Source organism: Falco biarmicus, chromosome 6 (genome assembly GCF_023638135.1).
Source record: "Falco biarmicus isolate bFalBia1 chromosome 6, bFalBia1.pri, whole genome shotgun sequence".
Classification (NCBI taxonomy): Eukaryota; Metazoa; Chordata; class Aves; order Falconiformes; family Falconidae; genus Falco; species Falco biarmicus.
The window spans coordinates 36329324-36351410 of record NC_079293.1 but is presented as its reverse complement, the minus strand read 5'-3'; positions in this window follow the sequence as shown (position 1 = coordinate 36351410).

Here is a 22087-nt window from a genome sequence, read left to right as displayed (position 1 = left end):
AGGGAATGTGTTCAGCAAACTCAGACTCAGAAGAGTGAACTTTAAACGAGACTGCCACATTTAAGAAAATGGGAAGTGCTACATCTTAAATTAATGTATTTAATATTAAGGCTTAAGTACATCCATATGATTTCTCATTCCAGGATCAGGTATCACTTTCAAGCTGTCCCTGTTCCATCTGATAAGGGATAGCTTTCTGCTTTGGGCTCAGGTTGTAAGTTATAGTTGCTCTCATCTTCTTTGGAGAATGATGACAATACGGAAATTGATCAAACCCCAGTTTAGGTCAGAGTCATATATCTGCAAAAGGCCATAAAATTAATTTTTTGAGCTGGGCTGTGTTCATCTCCCACAGTTTTCTACCTGCCTGTTCCTGTGAGCAGACAAAAAATCTATACTAGTGCATATACTGTGCATTACATGCACTTTCTTGATATAATTAGTTGAGTCTCTTTTGGCTTGAGAGAACTTTTTCCCTTGAACAAAATTGATTTTTTAAGTTATCTGATTTGTATTTAATAGTGTATTCAAATCTCTTCCTCCAGAATCCATAGACCATCTTGCCTGACCTACATCAACAATGAATTTCTCAGAATACATTAATCAAATACAGTTTCCTTGAATTTTGTGCATTTTTCTCCTTCATTTCGAAAACGAATGACATTCGGTCTGTTTTTCCAGTTCAGCTGAAAGTCAAGTTCTCAGTTTCTGTGTTCGCTTAAAAGCTGAAAGTGCAGCATAATAGCATTATATAGGGAGCAGTTCAGTATGCATGCACTGATGTGTACCTTTTATGTGTGTGTGCATCGTCACACCTGTAGTCTATTTACAGTGGTAAGACAATCATAAAAGTGAAACCCATAGGTGTTTTCTTGCAGAACTGAAGGTCATTTGTATGCTTGGCAAAGATACTTACATTCCAAAATCCACAAGGGAGCCTACACTGCCAGGATTCAGCAACCACAGGCTCCTGCTGATGCTTCAGAATATTTCATTTACAATAAAAGTTAATGCTTTTTTTACCCCACAAATAATACTTTGTTTCCTCTGCCAGCACTGGTGTGAAATGCGTAGGGCTCAGATCCTTAACTGCTGCTTCCCGGAAAACTGTGGCTGGGATCAGAGGAGCTGGGTGTGTATTCATCATTTGGAAAGCAGTCTCTGTAGTGGAGATGGTGATGCCACATCAGTGTCACAGAAGTGCTTCCATTCCAGACCTCTGTTTATGATGACTCTTCCCTATGGTGTTACCAAAATGTGGTTGAGCTTCCAGTCACTTACCTTTAGCTGTCCAAAGCCTAGGAGCTGAGTCTAAACTGTCTGTCTAGCTTACTCATGGAGTCACTGGGGAAAGTCGGGCTTTCAGAGGATGGAGACAAGTAAGCATTTGACAGAAGTGAGATGAACTGCCCTCTGCCATTGCCAGTCGCTCTCCTTTAGCTATTGAGGAACTCAGACAAGTAGTTTGAACAGGATCTCCAAATCCTTAGGCAACTTAAGTGAGATGTAATCCCATTCCCTGTACCACCCTCATTTATCTTCTAGCATTTACAGATAAAATATTTGCATGTAAAAAGCATTTTCATGTAAAGAGGAGTTAATTAGGATTAAAAACCCATTTGCTGTTCTTACAGAATAAAGCTCTTTAGCCTAGTAGTTTTTCCCTATATGCTCAAGACCCTATTCCTCTGATCCCTGCAGGTTATATGGGCCAGTAACGTACTGGATTTAGCTGGAATAGAATTGAATTTCTTCATAGAAGGTTTTAAGATGATATGTTTTGGATTTGTGATGAAAACAGTGTTGATAAAGTGAAGATGTTTTAATAATTCCTGAGCAGTGCTTACACAAACCCAAGTCCTTTCCTGCTTCTCACCCTACTGCATCAGTAGGTGGGCTGGGGGGGCACAAGAAGCTGGGAGGGGACAGAGCTGGGACAGATGACCCCAGCTGACCAAAGGGATGTGTGGGTGTGGAGGCTGTCTGGGGCTGGGTATCCATTGGTGGTGAGCAATGTGGGAATTTTTTTTTGCATCACTTGTTTTTCTTGTGCTTGTTTCTTTTCTTCTTTATTTGTTTGTTTTTAATTACTAAACTGTCTTTATCTCAACCTGTGAGATTTCTCACTTTTATGCTTCCGATTCACTCCCCCATTCCACTGTGGGGGAGTGAGCGTTCTGGGGTTAAACCATAACAAGCAACAAACTAATCTCCTTCTTCGTTGTATTTCTCTGAAGGATCAAGAGATTCCAGAGTTGGAGTCTTACTAAAGCATTTCAAAAATTAGCACCTGAATGTATTAGGAGACATTAGCCCCTATGCACACTTTCATGTAAGCCTCCACACAAACATTTCTAATTTCAGGTGCACTGAGTAATTGGTACTGTCATGAACTGTATGTTGTGTGGTTGGCCAAGCTGTATTGGCTTCATGGTGGTACCTACCAGCTGGTCTCCACTGGAGGAGATGTGGACCTCTCTGGAAGTAATACTGGAGAGGCGATCCTGAGAGAAGTTGAGGACTGCTTTCCATTAACTACTGGCACATTCTTTGGAGTGGCTTAGAGGAAGCTAACTTCTTAACTGACAGAGGTGCAGAGAGGGAACATCATTTAAGCTTCTTTGAACAAAAAGATTGTAGTGTCTCCTCTTTTCATCCTTGAAGCACAGAGAAGGCACCAAACTCCCTGCATCCACGTTGTTCTCCTGTAAAAGGGGACAGAGAAAATGCCCTAGATCATCTGCAGGGGAAAGCTAAAGGCAAATAAAACTGACAACTTTATTCACTTAATATGCAAGGTAATTCAGCGGGTGTTGAATTCATTTGAATAGATATGATGCAGTGTAGACACCTGCTGCAACTGCACCGTGCGTCCTTGTTACATGAGTGATTTCTCCCAGCGAGAGCCAAGAACATGCTTCAAAACCCTCTGCTTTGAAGTAGCAGAGATATGAGGCTCCAATATGCAAGTATTGCTTGTTGAGGAAATATCTTAACATATTTTAAATGTTTTGATGGGTAAAAGAGAAGCTTAGAGTGTTGTCTTTGTCATCTGCAGGGCTGGCGTTTACATTCAAGGTAGTGGGTTTCCATTCCTTGTCATGGGGCGCACATGCAGCATTCAGGATTAAATTGGTTTATATTTGACTTCTTTGTGTCAAACCAGGTTATCAAGCTGGTTTCTCTTTCTTCTTGCGTTTTGTCTCTGTTTACTATTAGGTGGCACTGGAGAGGGCAGATAACTTTGAGATGCCATTTGTATTGCTTCTTTGTCATTCATTCTTCTTGAGGTGGAGTTATGGCATTTCTGTTTTACAGAGGTTCAGAGGAGACAACCTGGCTTCTGGAGAGCATCCGTTCATCTGTTAGGTTAGACAATGCAGTCAGTTTGTGGAGAAGAGCATTTTGTGGCACATACCTCCTCTTCATGAATATTCCAGAAAAGAAGCGTGAGCTGCAAAGCAGGATGTGCTAAATATAATTAGTTCACTTTTCTTGGAAATTATACTGCATAAAACACTTCCATTTTTAGAGTTGAAGTTAGAGAATATAAAAATTTGGTCATCAGTGTAGGCCTTCTCTCAAAAAGGAAAATTTCACCTACATCGTAGAATCTATCAAGTTTTGCTGCCAGAATGAAATCTATTTATATTTAGATTCTTGAAGAAATCTTTTTCAAAAGAATTTTGGATTAAGTTTCTCAAGAATGCAGTACTTGCTGTGTGTCCAGAACTGATATCTAAATCAATTTAAAAAAATAATAATGCAAATATAGTTGTCTGAGATGGTTAGACCTGTCTCTCATCATTGACGTATAAGAAGGCTGGAAAATGAGATACACAGTTGCCTAACTTCAGATATTTAAATTATGATTCTGACATTTAAATTTGGTAATTTTATTCCCATTCAAAGCCAAATTCAAATATGCACACAGCAAGCCATAGAAATCTCTTTTGTTCTTATAAAACCTTCAGCAGTACAAGAACATTGGGGTGGTGCAGATATATTTTATTCCTGTTGTTGCTGGTAAATTGACTTAGCATTAGATAAAATACTTTTCTCACCAGTATTTATGGAAGAGGCCATGGCTTTATATCTGTTTCAGACATACACTGCATGGAAATATTCCACAATTATCAAAGCATTACTAGCTATCATTTCTCCTACAATTCACCTGGAAGATATTTCAAGAAGTCATAGAGGAGGGGAGAACGCTTAACCATACAGTTTGTGGCTGTCAGGTTTATGTGAGAAAGATGTCTTTTGTAGTCCCTGTTACAAATAGGTAATAACAGGGAAATTTAGGGAGGGATTCAGCTTCAGTTCGTGGTTCTTACACAGGCAACTTTTCTACCAAAATAGGAGTGTCAGCTGACAGAGGATTGGGAGGATAAGAAACAAAATAGTAAAGAGCAGTTGAGGATAATGAGAAAAACACATCTCTCCAGCTCATTTCTGCTCTATCTTCCTTCCTTTTTCAGGTTGGGATGAGATAATGAGAAACCTATCCTTTGAATTCTGGACCCTCTGCTGCATAAAAATGTGTCATGGGAGGAAATATGGCTAACAAAACCACTGAAAGATGTGGCTTTCTTTGAGTCATTTAGTTCTTGGCACTCTGAAATATTCTTTTTTTTTGTTTTTCTTACGGATGGTGGCTTGTAGGATTATGGTGTTCAGCAAAGTATGACTGAACCAACCAACAGGACCGCAGAAAGACAAAAAGGTTTTGTGTATTCATCCAGTTTTGTACACCCAGCCTCGTCATAACTGAAGTGAGAGGCAGCATAGTCTGACAGACGAAGCTGAGCTACTAGGGTCTAATTAGAGCTGGGGGTAGACTGCAACTGGGCAACTGTCATCCCCTTTGGGTTTTTCCTCTTTGTAGATTTTCTGTTATTTTCGTTATTCATGATTTATAATATGGGTGAATTAAAGGTCTTGGTCAGAACTGGGATCCCACTGTGCCTAGTGCTAATTAGATGTGTGCGTGTGTGTGTTCGTGTGTGTATAGGTAGGCATATGTACCTATGGAAGCACCCCTGAGTGGAGGAACCTGTGTCTAAAAGACACAGGAATAACCAAATCATAGGGAAGCAGGGAAACTATGTAGGAGTTAATCATCAGGCACTGATTAACACTTACTTGCTCAGTTGTATCATGGTTGTTTGTATTGATATATCTACAACCAGAGGGTGATGTTTAAACATTTGTTTGGTATTTTAAAATGTTGCACAATGTTTTGCACAGACAAATGCTGATACTACTTGTTCTGGGTGCATTCAGTAAACAGGGAGTCTATGGTGACCAACTTGGACGTAGAAGATAAACCTTCGGTACCTAATGCCTGTGAAATGGATCTTGACCTGAATGTAGAGCCCCATTCCAGTTCCTGGGTTGCCCAGAATTTGCTCCACAGGGATTAGACTCCCACCTGGACCTCCTCTGCTGCTACCAACAACTGACATTTTGAAGACCTGTATTAGACTAGATGTCTGATGAAGGTTGAAGGTTATCCTAAAACACTTACAAGGGTTGCCACAGAAAGGCTGTGGAATATCGAGGATTTAAGCATACTCAACTCAAAAGCAATTTAAGTCTTTTGAATTGAGTATGCTTAAATCCTCGATATTAAGCCTCGAAATTAAGTCTACTTAATTTCTGATTATCCTCTGAAAGTCCTTGATAATAAGTCCCTGAAATCAAGTCTAAACAAAAAGAAATTTAAGTCCCTAGCTAGTCCCTAAGGACTAGAACTGGCTACTTTGTGCATGTAGTAGGTATGGTTGCGTTACCTGTTAGGTAGGCTATATCAGACTTCTTTCCTGCACTGGATGGTGTTGTCCTGGCACCATCTGCACTTTGAGGGACACTGCCAACTCCTGCTTGCCTCAGGGAAGAAGCAGCTGAGAAATGGGAAGAGATTTTTTTTTTTCTTGGCCTGCCTTTGGATATTGCACTGGGCAAATTAAAGGTTGATACAGGTTGTTCTTACAGCCCTAGGCGGGATGTAATCTGCTGAGACGTGTCTTTAGTACAGTTGTGCATTGTCCCTTGCATGGACAACAAAGCAAGGTAAGTCACAAAAGATGGATCTGGTCAGTCCTACAGGGCTGAAGTGCCAGCAAGAGTGTCTGTGAACTTGAAACTGGGGACTTAAAAAGGATCAGTATGTTAAGTGGTTTACTGCAATACACAGTATTATAAAAGGGCAAAAGGTGCCATAGAAACAAATGCACAGCGTCATATATGCACAGAGTACTTCAGAAAAACTAATGCATTACTGAGACATTCTTGCTGGAATAACCACATCCTTCCCCGCTCTTTAGTGTCAAACCCGATTTCTGTTTCCCAGGACAGCAGACCACTGGGTCAGCCTGGGATGTCCCAGAGAACACTTTTGCACCGTCATATTAAGCAGTGTCTCACTGTTATGCTTCACTGGATTATCACGTGGAGAGTTCAATCTGAGTTCATTGTCCTTTGATTAAGGACAACTTCAGCTTTGGAGATTTATGAGTTTTTTTCCAGATTTATTGCAACTTTTTTTTCTGCAATGCTAGTCCACTGACATTGGATCACACGGACACAATAATCTTTCATCTGCCTGAACACTTCCAAAGCTGAAACTCCAGTTTCCTTCTACTTTTCAGCTTGGTTTAGTGCATACGGATAACTTTAGCTGCTCCCTCTCCACATACTTCAAGTCATTTTCAAATGCTGTTGCACTCCACGTTGACCACAGTACGGCATATGGCACACCTCCTCACCACTTGATAACACTGAGATCACACTCGGACTGCAGCCAGAAATCAGGTTACTTAAACCGGTGCTTCTGCAGTGCATTTCTGCTGTGGCTGCCCACTGACCTTATATTACTGGTTTTTTAAGTAGATGATGGATACATAGGTCTCTGGTGGCACTGTGTCCTTATGGAAGGCGAAAGCTTGGAGGTCGTGATCATGACAGTAAGTAGGAACTAGCACATGGGGCAGTGCCATGTTATGATAGATGCTGTGCACACAGAATAAAGCTATGGCTCCTACTCTGAAACAGGACTAAAAAAGGTGAATAAAATAACTCTTCTGTCTCAAATGGGCTAGAAACATGCTAGGAAAAAATGCTGGAAAGTGGATCTGGGTTAACAATTGGGAACTGCATACACGTCTGGAGGGTGGTTTAGGCAGTTCTAATTTTGCTTTGAAAGGGAGAAGGAGCACTCTCTCAGTCCATTCTCAACTGACAGGATCACAACTGTTAGAGGGGACAATGAATACTGAGGCTTAGTAGCTTATTAAGCTGCTCCAGTTATGTCACTGAATATGGCAGAAAGCTGAACTGAAGTAATTTAGATGCCTTTGAAAACTTGTTTTTGTGGCTTCAGGTTTTAGGGCAGCTTTCCTGGTGTGATTTAGCCTCCAGGAGGGAGACAGATATTGCAGATAGATATTGATTTAGAGTTTGCCATAGGTAGTCTGTTATCTCCTGGCCTTATGATACAGGGTTGGGTACAAATTAGGAAGTTTGCTGGTAGTCAGCTATCAGCTGTGGATTACAGCAGCACCAGATCCCAGCTAACAATCTTTGCACCTAAGTTCGTTCTGCAGACTTTACAAAAATGGTTCTGTCAGCTGAAGATGCAGGCAGGACTTTGTCTTATATTTGTGTGTGCTGTGTACCACTTAGCTTTCCTTTGAAAAAATTCAGGCATGAAGAGTGTGTTGAGATTACAGAAACAACCGGGTATTTCAGGTGGTCAGAAAACAGAGCTGACTGCACCCTTTGGGTAAATGTCAAAACTGGTGGGTCGGCAGGGGATGTGAACAGGGACAAGCAAATCCAACATCTCACAAAATGACGGACGATTTCTTGTTTAACAGAATACAGTGGTTTTTCTACCTATAAGCTGATGGCTGTGGAGCCATTTAGTTTTCTTTGAAAATCTGGTGGTAATACAGCTGGCGGATTTTTATCATAGTTGTATCATTTTTCTCATCTTAGTTCATTGGTAATATCTTTCATGTGGCTGGACTTCATGGAATCCTTGTCTTGCAGTTTTATTTGTAGTGACTGAGGTATTAGAAAGCAAGAAGCTTACATCCTTATTTTTTTCTGTGAGCAGTCATCTAAAATGGGGTGAAGAATGTATTTCCAATGAATTCTTATTAGGTACAAGCTGTTGACTCTACTCCTCAGCTATAAAGGTAAGATACTTGAATGGGTCTGTGAAATCTATTTTTAATCATATGAGCACAAAGCACCTGATTTAGCTCTTGCTGACATTGGTTTAAATTAGAAGGATCTCTGCTAAAGTCATTAAAACCTATGATGATTCGGGTTAAAACCTAAAATATAATGAAACTAGGCTAAAGTCAAAATAGAACAGACTTACATAATTGCAGACATAATTGGTCACTGACTTTCCTAAGTCATGAAATATGCTACTGTCTGAAGTTTTTCTATAGAAAGGTATCAACACCATATATTACCTGCAACACATTTATTTTTAAAGGGCCATAGCCTTTTTCATTTCTTTGACATAGTGGAAAATCTTGGTGTCTGGATCAATCCGACTTAAAATCAGGGCACTGAGCCCAGTCCTAAACTCTTTTTCTTTTATTAAGCCAAATTATCCTCCTTCTTGTCTAAGTACAAATTTACTTATCTGGTTTTACATCCATTTATCCATCCATGTACTAATAAAATCCTCATCAGTGCAGAATTTCAGGGCTCCATTGAACATTTCTACTAGTCTTTACAAGACAGGAACTTTAGTAACCCCATTTACTGTAATTTCAGTGCTGTAACTGAACTAGCTTCAGCTCCATGTTCTCTGCAGAAACGTGACCACATCTGGATAAGGGTAATTTAACAGGTACTTTCTCCCCCCTTTTCCTCCTCTACTTATCTGATACTGTTAAACACTCAGCTTTGTTCTTTCTCTTAGTACTTTGTGACTTTGTGGCTGTAATGGCAGATCACATTATATTTCACCTTTTCCTTTGGTGTAGCTTTCTGAAGGTTTGCATTCTTCACAGCTCCTTGTTTTGATCTTTCGTAATGCCATGTGACTGGAGGGGAAAATGATAAGCCAAGAAACTCTCTTTAAACTGTCCCACTGGTGAATTTCTGCCCATCTGCTTTGAAATACATGATAGTGATGAATGCCACTTCACCTAGAACTGCTGCACATAGGGTTTTTTTACTAACGTCTTTTTATCTATAGTAAGGTAATGTTGATATGAAGGTGGAGCAACAGATGTAAAGATAAGATTAATTATTAATTAGTTTTATTCTTATATAAAGCCACAGAAAGGAAATGCGGTGTTTTCTCACTGTATAAAAGATGGATTTTTGCTTGCTTTGTAAGAAGTTGCAGACTGACCACTATTTTCAGACCTGTGTGGATGTCTAATGGTGCAGCCAAGGACTAGTGAGTGCATTTTTCAGCAACAGTTCCTTGTCTTTTTGAAAATGCCAGTGAATTCTTACCTGTATTTTTAATAATCACCTCCCTCTCCAAATAAAGCCCCAGGCGCCCAATCCAGTACTCACTGAAGAAATCAGTGCAAAGACTGACCAAATGGAATTCAACTGCCTGAACACAGGTGTGCTTTTAGATGACCAAGGATATTTTACCTGACCTCTAGCTGTTTCTCTGCCACATTGTCCTGTTGGCCCTAAAAGGCTCTGCCTTTGGTCCTGTGCCATTTCTGTCACCCTGCCAGCATCCCTCAGATACCCTAGGGCATCTGAGGTTAGGTGCCTGAATTACATACAGAATTTACTCTGAGTTGCCCTATGACATTTTTTTCAAAGCCAGGATCAGATTCTAGGGGGTTTGAGGAATTTTTAACATTTAATTTCATGGATGAAGAGATTCATGGTTAGGATGAAAAGCACAGTTCTTTACCCTTCAGAATGTCAGTGCAGGCTAAGTGTGTGGGTATCTTTGTGGTCACAGTGACTACATACTCTGGGTGAAAATTTTGTGCAAGGAGTTGCTGACATTTTGATCATAAATATGAGATAATATAAAAGAGAGCTAAATTCTCCCTTTTGGACCGAAGAAAATACCAGGCTACATGTATGTAGATCTAAGGGCAGTAGTTGGCTCTGCTGTGCCACCCTCTGCTGCTAATTAGAAAGTGAAAACAGCCATATAACTCATAATTTCCAGGCAGACACTCATCTGCTACTAACCAGGTTGCCACTCTAATCATGGTACAGAACACCTTAAACAGAAAGGAAACCTCTTCTCTGGCGTGAATGGCCTCTGCAATTTCGGCCCTTTATTTCAATACTTCTCCCTGTAGGTTACTCTATGCACAGGGCATAAAGATCTTTTTGAAAGCTGTCTACAGTCTGAGGAGCCATTTAGGGTTTGGTCCCAGGGGCCTGGAAGCTTTTCGAGCCTCAAATCTCTCATAATGTTGTCCTGTTCTATGAGAGAAGTTAAACCAGCACTAACATGCTCCCCAGTGGGACAAAGCAAATGCCACCACTGGGCATCTGCCCCTTCCCTAGGACAATCCAGTTTGGGATTGCCTGAAACGCACACTCGTGAGGGTGAAGCCTGTGGTGCTACCCAGTGCTGTGGGGGTGCTTTGTTTCACCTGCACAGTGACACCCTCCTTGGGTGCTGATGATGCGCAAGAACTGTAATTAAGCCCTTTGAATGCTACTGTTCCAGGAAAAGATCTCTTCAGAAATATCATACAGCTCAAAGTTTATCCTGCCTGCCTTCTTTCTGCCAGGTACCAGCTCTGCATATGCTGCTCGGGTTTTCAGAACAAAGCTCATTTCTTTGTTTCTCGAGCATCATCAAAGGCAATAACTGCTCTAGAGGACACATTATATAATAATAACACTATGCGCTCAGTGCTGCCTTCAGTGCTGTGCAGTCATTTATACCTGTGTGAGCAGTGGCTGCAAACTGGCTGTAAAACTCTCCTCTGACCCACATGTACCAGTGGGGAATTCTTTCTTGGGAGCTTTTATACACAGTTTTCATGGAGTAAAGGAAAAGTGCAAGGCAGTTGGGTGTCTGACTTCTCTTCCCCTGTGGTATTGGTTTTGCATTTAATCATGCAACTCGGTTGTCTTGAAAGCATGAGGAACTCTGTAAACAAATGTATTGATGATGTACAAGTACTAATAGATTCATGTGCATTCTTTTTACTGTGGTGGCTGTTGCAAAGCTAGGAGGAGTGAAAAGCAGCAACTTATTTTTGCCAACAAGTAAATGCATAATCCCTGAATGAGCTAGGAAAGCTATCCATGGGGGAAGAAAGCAACGTGTTTGCAGACTCCATTTTTATGCTTCAATTTGTTCTTCCTAGCAGGTCACACCCAATTATCAGGTGATTTGTTAAACCTGTCACTGCATACAAATCTGCTGCCATCCTCCTTGAGGATGGGGATTTTTGAAATAGTTTGCTGTAGACTTTATTCTCTTTGAATGACTGGAGAAATGTGCTTTTGGGGTGGTTTTCTTTTCTTTTTCTTACAGTATGCCAAGAGCCAAAATACAGGGAAGTTAAATTATGGGAGAAAAGAGCCTTAAGACTCCATCCCTTTGCTTTCCTAAATTATTTTCTAGCTCATTTTTACTGGCATGACTCTATTATTGATTAAAGTAGACTGTAATATACAGCCCTTACCTTAAAGAAGAAAATGCAGATCACTCATCCTTTCTTCTGTTAATGCTTGCAGCTGCTGGAATTTGGAGTCTGTAGTGCTATACACAGAAAAAGATCTATGTTCATCTGTGTACATTGCATTATGGTTTTTTCAGCATCAGTAGCCTAATACAGATAGGAAATCATTTACATATACACTCCTTTTTCAGCCAAGCACCTTAAAACTTGTTAAACATAAATTAAGCTTCACAACTTCCTGGTGAGTGAGGGGAAGGTTGTTATCCTCGTGTCACATGTGGGATCATGGAGGAACATAGAGGAGGTGAAGTTGGCTAAGTGCACAAAGAAAGTCTTGTGGTAACAGGGATGGAATGCAGATGACTGGGTTCCCTGTCCTCTTCGTTAAACATAAAACATCACTTGTGCCTGGAGGCATGGCTGTTAATAGATACTCTGAGGTTGGTATTGAAGTGAATATGAATCATAGTTGTATTGTGAAGAAGCTGGATATGGCTAAAATATTGTCAACAGTTGTTTCATTTCTCAGCAGAAAACAAAACAAAAAACTCGACAATGCATTAAAGATTTGTGGCTTCTCTGTGTAGTTATGTGATGTGACCTTTGTGGTCATTGTCTTTAGGGTGTTTCTAAGTGTTTTTGACAGCACAGGTTGTGCTCCCTTCTGATCTGCGTTGACATGACAAATCTGGGGAGGATTTCCGGTTGGTGTATGTCAGAATAGCTCCAGTCAGAGTAGCTTGGGTAGGGGGATCTCATTGTGCATCTTCGTGGGATGTTTTCACTGTATTTTATCATCCCCCATTCTGCTTCCAGACGCCAACAACTGATGTTAGATTTCTAAATACTTTTTTTTAGAAAGCAGTTTCATTGCTGTATTTTTGTTGAGACTACTTTTAAAGAAGGCTGGTAGCCTGATTGAAAATTCATTAAAATAGGAGAAAAGTAAAAGGGAGTGTGCTCTTTTACCAAGTTAGAGAGCTAAGACTCTCCAGAATAGTACACAACTTATTGGTTTCTCTGATATAATTCACTGGACCACCTGATGCCCAAGGACATCTGCTAAGCTATAGAGTTGAACTAACTTTGATCATGCAAAAGAGAGATTGGACTGTACACTTTCCTCCAGTGACTGGAAAATGGCTACCAAGTGGGGAGGAATTGGCATATGTGATCTGTTTATACTGTGCTGCTTGACTAGGTACTGATAATTCAGCAATCTGACAGGCTATGGCTTGGGAGAACAGCACAGTCATCTTAGATTATCTCTTTTAGCCTAAAATGCAACAAGAGGAAATATAAAAAGTTGTGACTGCAGAGAAAATAAAATAAAATAAATAAAAGCATAAATGATATCACTTTCCTAAAATGAAAGGCTCTCATCTTTTCATTGTATTTAATTTGTGAAGCATGAGATGAGAAATCTGGAACTGCCAAGTTAGTTCAGGAAAGAAGAGGAAAAATGAATTGAAAATTTCAGAAACTTTTCTTCTTATGGTATAATATGACATTTTAAAAAACAACAGCCAAAGCATCATTTTGTGTGATGTGCAGCCATTGCTGGGACTGGAACTGGAATCTGAATGATTTTGATTCATTGCTTTCTGGGTACCAAGGAGCTCTGTAGGAACACTGTAGAGGACAGTGCAAAAGCTAAGGCAGTATTATCTTAGATGACAAATCAAACTTTGAAACGAGAAATTGTTCTTTATAGCACAAGGGTCATTCATTTGCAGTGAGCAATCATTGCAGAGGCAGGAGACAGCTGGTGGCAATGGGAAATAATCAACCAATTCCTTTAACAACTGGCTGCTGTGTGTTTAGTTTGGCATGCATATATATACATGTAAGTATACGCTGCAGGACTTTAAAATGTATGTATGTCTCTGTGTGTCTGTGCTTATTACTGTCATCTTGTGAAATCAGTCCTTTCATGAAATAATTAAAGGTTTCAGGCATTTTTGCCAACTGACTGGCATTACAGGTGTCCTGGATGGTATGCCTGTTTTACTTGATTCTGTAAACTGACAGAAGGTGAATCCTGGCATTATCCATGTGCTTTCACACTGTGGTTATGTGGGAAATAATGTCTCTAGCCACTTCTTACTATTGAGGGAATTAATAAACAACAGCAGTGGTACAAGGCAAAAGAGCAGTCATGCATTTTTCAGTCCTTTGGAAATTCCCTAGCCATGGGACAACGTGCCCTTTTGTTGACTCTCCTTCTGGGAACTTTCTTACACTTAAAATTTCTCTGAGTAGGTTATCTTCTTTTAATATCTGTATCCTTTGTGGGTTATTTCTTTCAATTTGTTCATTGGAGTGTGAAGGAGAAACTGTTGTTCTTCGCATGGGAGGCTCTTCTGTTTGGCTCTCACACAGCACCAAAATCATGCTTATATCCAGAGGTGCTTCAGAACATTAGTGGTTCACTTTCAGTTTCAGATAATCAGGACACATTTAGGACTGAAAAAAATCAGAAGGGCTGGGGACTCCTGCTGTTCTGGTGTTGACTGTGGTGGAGCAGGGTGCTAGAAATTGCTCCAAAGTTAGTAATTTGGGAGAGGGTAGGATTGACCTGGAGGAAAACCAGCTTGCTGTCTCCCTTCCAGGTGGGTGGCAGGGTCTCAGGGCACACCTGAAGTTGCACCTGTAACTTGTTCATAATCAATTAAAGGGAAAGAAAAGCACTGTAAGGCCAGAAAGTCCTAGCAACCTTCATTGTGGTTGTTGGATCTGTCACTGGATCTGCACCACTCCTATCACAAACAGATCTTTCCTCGGTTTGGCAGCCAGTGGGTACTCTGCCACAAGAGAGGCACTCTTCAGAGCATTCTTCAGCTGGGATTGCCTCTCTGGACCATGGTGTCCATCAGCAAGCACCATCAGGTGGAGTCCAGTATACCATCAGTTGCTCTCATGGGTTATTCATTCACACAGTTCTGACATGGAGCCTTTCCTTGGCAGGTAAGTGTAGGTCATAAGTCATAGTACTAGCAAGGATTAAGCTGTCCATTTATTACCCAAACGGGAATGCCTCCAGCAAACCTCTACAGCAGCACTGGGGGTGGAAGCTGGCTGCAATGAGCTGTGTAAATGAAGGCATTAGCGCGAGGTCACTGTGGTCCCAGGGTAACTACTGTGAGTAGCACTTGCCTGCTGCAGGTAGGCAGGGCTCGGAGTTCCTCTACTGCCTGTAGGGATCCCAATGTTACATTGCTGGAGAAGCTTGCAATGTCTTACTTGATAGAAAAGGCCAACAAATTAAAAGGGTGAATGCTGAATCATGAATACAGTGATGGACAAGAAATAAATGATAGGAAAAATTTACTTTCTCTTTGGTATCGTCTAGCCGTATGCATATTCAGTTCCCACGCTCCTTCCTCTCCTGTCTGAGCTCCTGCAATCTGTTTTAGGGTGTATTTTGAAAACATTCATTTTGTAAAAGAAACAAACTAAAAAGTCACTTTCTGAAATAGCCTCAATTTTGAGAATAAATGTTAGCTCTGTGACATGTATTGCTATGTAGATTTAGGTACAATGATTAGTACATAGTTTTAAAAATAAATGTAATGGAAACATTGTTTCACTTGCCCCATGATCTGAAAGAAACCAGGTTTAGGCATTTCCCACCATGACTATTTATGATAGCTAGTACTTTTCTGAAACAATTGATAATTTTAATCATATCTGGGATTACATGAATTAATGTTTTAGACATCTTGTAAAATGACTAGTTTACTGTATGGCTACCACATATGCACATGCAGGTTTGTGGAGGAAAGAAGGGGGATTGGTGGATTCAGTCCTATGATTTTCCATTTTCTTCTTCCCATCCTCCCATTGTGCTATGGGATCAGCAGCTGCGACTGCCCTTCAGTGCTGTGCTTTACAGGAGTTTTCTTTGGCTCTTAGGACAGTAGAAAGATGCCACTGTTTGTGACTCTTGGGATTTCTGCCTGTCTCATGCCTCCCCTGATGCAGAGGCTGGGGTCCGTGTGTTTTTTGCCACTTGCTGTTTGTGGGAGCACAACGTGTACCTCACTTACTGATGTCAGACCTACCTTTCTGCCTCTGCTCCACAGCTATTTCAGTAGAAAGTGCTACATAGATTATTGGGGAGTAAGTGTGTAGAGCTTATAATTTGAAACAAATTAAAAGATTGTGTGATTTGTTTCTGGACTGGGAAGAACTGTTTGAAAAAACTCTTTCAAGGCTTAACATGTCCGTAGACAATCACAAGGCTTGACAGCTTGGGTGTGTTTCACTGTAAGGCTAATCCATCATAGGCCAAGGAGAAAGATGCTCATGTCCATGCTTATATTTGACAGGTTTTACATTCAAAGGTTAGAAAAAATAATATTTTGACATATCCATGTATCAGAGTTCCTGGATTTTAGTTTACTTCAGACATGTTCTCATGCATCCTGGGATGTAGGGGAAATTCAGTTAATTTATCAAGAATTATTTTCCAGACTGAAGTTCTTTTACCTTCATCTTGTTCTAGTACTGGTTATCCTTCTATTGCATAGCCAGATGATACAAGTTTGAGATACAGACTTAGTAAGTCTTTTGGTTGTATTGATTTTTGCATGAATTTGAAATGCAAACTCAATGTCTTTCTAGTCCAAATAACAGAAGTCATGATTCTACTTAATGTACTGCAGAAAGGAAGAAGGAACTACAGTTGGCAGCATCTAGAAAAGATAATGTATTCCAGGTAATCAATTCATGCTTCGTTGGCTCTTTCCAGCTAGCTAATGAATAAAGGTGCCTGTTTGCAAGCTTTTCTCTGAAGCTGATTAATTATCTCCACAAAATTTACTTTATTCATGTAGTGATCATCTGAGGTTAAACAAATCCCTAAGTATTCAATGTACTTGTAGTCCATTAAGAAGAGATCTAATATCCATCCATCCGTCTACCCATCTATCCACCCATTTCTAAAAAGTTTTGGTATTAATATTGGCAATATTGGGGCTAGAATTAATTGATCTTGGTTTATAAGGTGAGATGAAACCGGAAAAAACAGGGGAAAAAATCACTAAAACAGGCTAAGATAAGATAGGAACTAGTAATCTCTCAACATTGTTACATTGGTGTCCGACTCCTGATACAATATTGTAACTACCTGAGACCACATCTACAGTTGTGTAGGTTTCTGATTGGTATTGATTTAATTTGAAGTAGGAAAATCTAAATAACTTTCTGGATGGGAACTTTGGGTTGGGACCAAAATTATTTTGAGTAGGGACAGTCCTTGCATGCTTTTGCTGATACCTGATGGTCACCCTTGACTTTTTTTCAGGAGGATGGGCACTGTGAAGTCTTAATATTTTGGGGAGAAGATTAACAAAAACTTCTATCGTCAGACCAAAACACACTTCCCAAATCAAAAGTACTAAAAAGACTGGTCCATTTAACCCAAACAAACATCTTCCTGACATCCATTCATAAAATAAAGATTAGTGTTCATTGTGGCCGTAGGAGTGCATTGATATTATTACTAGCTAGGTCCTATCTATAATTTTTCTTTTTCAGGCATGATGCATGCAGAAAATGTAAAGGACAAACTGTGGAAAAGAACTTGTGGTTCTAAAAAGCCTTAGGCATTTTTGAAGACTTCTACCAGTTATTAATTTGGCTGCCAACATTTTTGCTGTTTTTTTATATCTGTATTGCCCTTATTACATGCAGCTCTTATAGACCTTTCTTGTGTAAATTATCAGTTAAAGTTTCAGCATCTTTTGAAGTCTGAAAGAATCTTGCAGATAGGGTGTGTGAGCTTAAATGGACGCAGCTGAGTAAAACTCCAGAGGAAGAACCCCTGAGTCTTAGTTTTATTTGAATGCAGTTGATGCAGACATTAAAAGAGTACACCCTTTGGCTAGATCTGCAAAGATGCTCAGGCTGAACATACAAATCTCTCTGCAACTTCAAGAATGCAAATCTAAATTCTCATATTAGTTCCTTAAATTTTAGGTTTGTCCTAGTATAAGGACCATTTTACCTGGTAAGTGTGTTCCCAGGAAGGGAACTATAACCTCGTAAAGGAGGAGCAGCAGGCTGTTTGTACTAGTGTCTCTGTGTATCCACACAGAGAGGCAGGGAACACATCTAGGTCAGTAAAAATTGCCTGGTGGAAATGCTTGTGTTCCTCTTTTGGCTATGACACTGCTGTGCTAACAGATACCTAATGCTAAATTAAGGCAAGATACCTCTGTGCTCCTTTCAGAGCCATCCAGTGTACAGAGATGTAGATTCCTCCAATCTAACCTTTGGTAACCTTTTAGGAACCCTATTAGACCAGCCTAGGTTTTGGCTATAGTAAATGGAAAGGCTGTTGGGCTGATCCCACCCTTCAGAGATTCAAATTGTCCTTTTAAGTTACTGTGGACTACAGCTTGGAAAGATAAATCATAATCCAGGCCAGATTCATATAATCAGCTAATGGCTAACACCCCTGGCTAGAGAGGTAGCTAAATCCCCACCTAAGCCAACAACAGTGCAAAAATATGATCAGCTTCCCAGAAGAAGGTGATCCCTATTATAACATTATTAAAATGTTTTTTGAAAACATGACAGAAAGATAGAGTGCCTGAAAATGTGACTGTGGGACTCAGCTTGCATATACATATTTCTATTAAAAGTCACAATCTGCACTGTGGTAATGGTGGGTTTCTAGGCAGGCAGGGGAATGGAGATGGACTTAAAATGCACTCTGTACCTTGTACAGCAATAAAGAAAGACAATTAAGTAATCATAATTTAAAACATTATATGATTTGGAACAAGTCTTCTAGATACTGTGTTAATAGAAACTGCTACCGAGTACATACCTCTCCTTGTTTAATCCAAAGATGACATTCAGACCTCATTGAAATTACCAAAAATATTCTCTGTGAAATAAGATTTTGGACTATGGGATTTCCAAATGCCCAGCATCACTCAGCTTATGGCCTTTAGCCTTTGCATTGAGTTGTCATCATACTAGACTAAGGCATACTCCCCACCCCCCAACATATTTGTTGTGTCTTTCAAGTGAGAGTTTTTAATTAAAATAAAAAGAAATTACTTTGAATTTGAAATAAGAGCCATTGAATTTTCCTCTGTTAGGCTTTGATAAAGAAAAATCCGTAGAGAAGGGTTGTATACCATTAACTACAAGTGAAGGGCTAGTTGACCTCAGCTGAGCCATTGATGAGGGTGAGACTAATGGGAAAAAAACTGATCTCTTCATAATTTGTCAAGTGAAGTGTGGTTAGCTAAAAAATCTCATTATCAACCCTGTTCTTGGGAATAATAAAACATACCTGTTAAGTCAATTTTATTAAGCTCTTTTGAGGTATATCAGAAGTCTCAGTTGTCAGTCACTATATAACCCAATGTCACTGGTATGTAGATGTCACACAAAGTGATTGGTGATGCTATTCTCAGGTTTCTAGCAAAGGAAATAAGTAAATCCATTTTCTCAAAATAAAGAGATGTAATTTAATAGAGGGCATTAAGAATTGCTCTTCAAGGGAGACCTATGAATTAACTTGGGAGCTCACATGTTCTTTGGCGTCTTTGGAAAGTACAACGGGCTTTTACTTTCTCTTTTGGCCATAAAACATTTATCATAGGACTCATTAAAAAATCCTATTAAATTATGTTGCTGTGAGTTCTGTCCCTCATGCACTTGGGAAAAGTGTGAAATGTCTTTTCAATTGAAGGCATTTTTCGTTTATACGTGTAATACTTTCTTGCCTGGGGAAACAAGTGATGTCTCCATAGGATGCCTAACTCCGCATGCAATTGTGATCTCTGTGTAGCCCTGGTATCTATGTCATCACTGAAGAGTGTGCCTTGGATGTCAAATGCAAAAGACAGAACCTCTGTTGCTTGAACTAAAGGACTAAGCATCCTGGAAGTGGCTATAGTAAAAATATTCTTTGTGGATCAAATGGCAACAAATAACAGCGCTTGGATGGAGGATAACATACTGAAATAAGGCAGAACAGGATGGCTGGAGGTAGAGTTCAATGCTGGAACTCATGGAGATGTGGCCTGGTCCTACTGATTATTTCTTTACTAGCTAATTAAGCATAGTGGAGCACAAACCTAAGCACTACACTTGGTTACCCATGCTGTTAAATGGTCCCTGGCTGCCCACTTTTGGCCTGGACCAACCACTGCTTTTGCTAACAATTATATGGTCAATTTTTAGAACCGGGCAAGCATTATTGCCCCCATGGTATGTGTTTTGCTGTCAGTTTTTTGAAAATAAGAGGGTTTAATGGTATAGGGGTTGCCAGACCTTGTTAGATGGGTTCCAGGACCTGCTTTAGTTTAGTGTAGTAGTAACATATACAGTCATTTCAACAGAAATATTGTTGTCCATATCACTCAGGGCCAGGACTTCACCTACCAAGTCTGAATTCTCATCAGCTGCTGCTTTTTGGCTTTGGCCAGGTCACTTCAACTCTTTGTTAGTTGACTTCCTCTGCAAAATTTTCATAACTGAAACTAATGTATTTCACAGGTATGTACAAACATATATATGCACATATGTTTAAAGATATATAAGATTAGGTATGACACTTGGAATACACTGTCATTTTAAATAGATGCTCAGTGTGATTATTGTTTTCTCCAATTATTTATTTCAAGTGATAACTCTCTTCTGTGTTCCATACAGACATGCCTGCCCATGGAGCAGATCCAAATACCATCCATGCTTACCTGGCTTGATCTGTTCTCAGGAAATAATTCATTGGGCAAATTTAGTCTTTTAATTTTTATTTTTGAAGAGGCCAAAATACATTGTTTTGTTAACTGAAAATATTTAGTGAAGGTTTCGTATGAACATACATGAGCCTACAGGTTTGTTTCTGAACTGTTCAAGTCACAGGCAGCTTTAGATATTTCACTTCTTTAACTTGGATAGTCTGGTCACTTATGTTGTATGGCTTTATTTCTACTTTGCATTTGTATGAATTAACTAAAAAGAAATAGAAGGTATCATTTGTGGCACAGCAAATTTTGTAGTAAATTGCATTTTATATGTATTTTTTAAGTATTCACATTACTCTTACTATGACAGTATTATTTTAAATAACATCTGGAAAGCAAATACAATGTTGTTAACTTAAATTGGTGATTATTCAAAAGAACTTTCACAAATATCCTTTTTTTCACTGCTCTAATGAGTGGGGCAAAGTCATGAGAATTCCTGCAGAAAAGATGGTATAGCTTCTTGTTCTGTTCACAAAGTGTCCTCCAATATTCCCTAAAGGGAATTGTAAAGTTGCTTAAACTCTCTCAAATGGCAATAAAGGGGATCACACTTTTAAAACATAGCCTAGGGAAATACAACAGCACATAAATTCCTTTGGAAATTGCTTGTCAGGTTCATTTGGAATGGTAAAAGCCAGAATGTGCTTCCAGCTAATAATTATTTCTGAGTGGGAGGGTTGTCTGAGCTCTGGGGAAAAACAAAAGATTTGAGTATAAGTAGTGAATTTGTTTCTGGAATGCTTTGCAAAACAGAAAATTGGTGGGTTTTTACCCCCACCCACACTTTTATAGTCTGCTGCAGCACTGGCTGAAATCACAAGGGACTTTACTGCTGAATTTGCAGGGTACTGGATCAGGCCCATAGTGTCCTCACAGTCAACAATGAAAGAAAGATCTGATTTTTCAGTAGGAAACATGTGTGATCTATTATGACTGGTTGCTTAAGTATTATATCTGTGCAAATGCCATTAAGAAGTAATGCTATGTAATTGTCAACCTGCAAAACCCATTGACCTGGTATTAAAAGCAAACCAAAACAAATACACTCATGATCTGTGAGTAATAGATGCAGCTAAATGCTTCCTTAATGGGCCTGATTCTTTTTTGATGCCCAGTGAATTCAGTAGAGGGCCATAGTGATTTCACTGGGCTTTGGCTCAGCTTTGGTGGATGGGATTTTTTGGTCTAAATGTCGATATCTGCATCTGAGCTATAGCTTACCCAGGCTTTATAGTCAGGGGGGAAAAGCAGCTTGTTTTCATGGCTGGGGGAGAAAGCAGCTTGTTTTAGGAGGCAGTTAATCTCATACTCATGTAGACATTTGAAAGATTCTGTGAATTCTGTCCTAAAACTATCCATTTTTCTCCATTGACTGTAAATGAAGCCAGTGACCAGCTGAGATGGAGATGAATCCCCCTCTCGCTGAGTGAAAAAGCCAGCATCTCCTGTTTACACAAACTGCTCTTTGCTTGAGTTACAACTCAAGCTGAGGTATAACCCCACCACCCTAGAGACTTTTCTCCTCTCTCAGTGGTTGTGAAAGTGCCTCTTAGTGCCCCTGCAGAGTGTATAAGGCAAACTAATGCAAATGGACAATTTTCTTCTGTCAAAATTGTGCCATTCTATGGTAAACAATGCTTGGATCACACA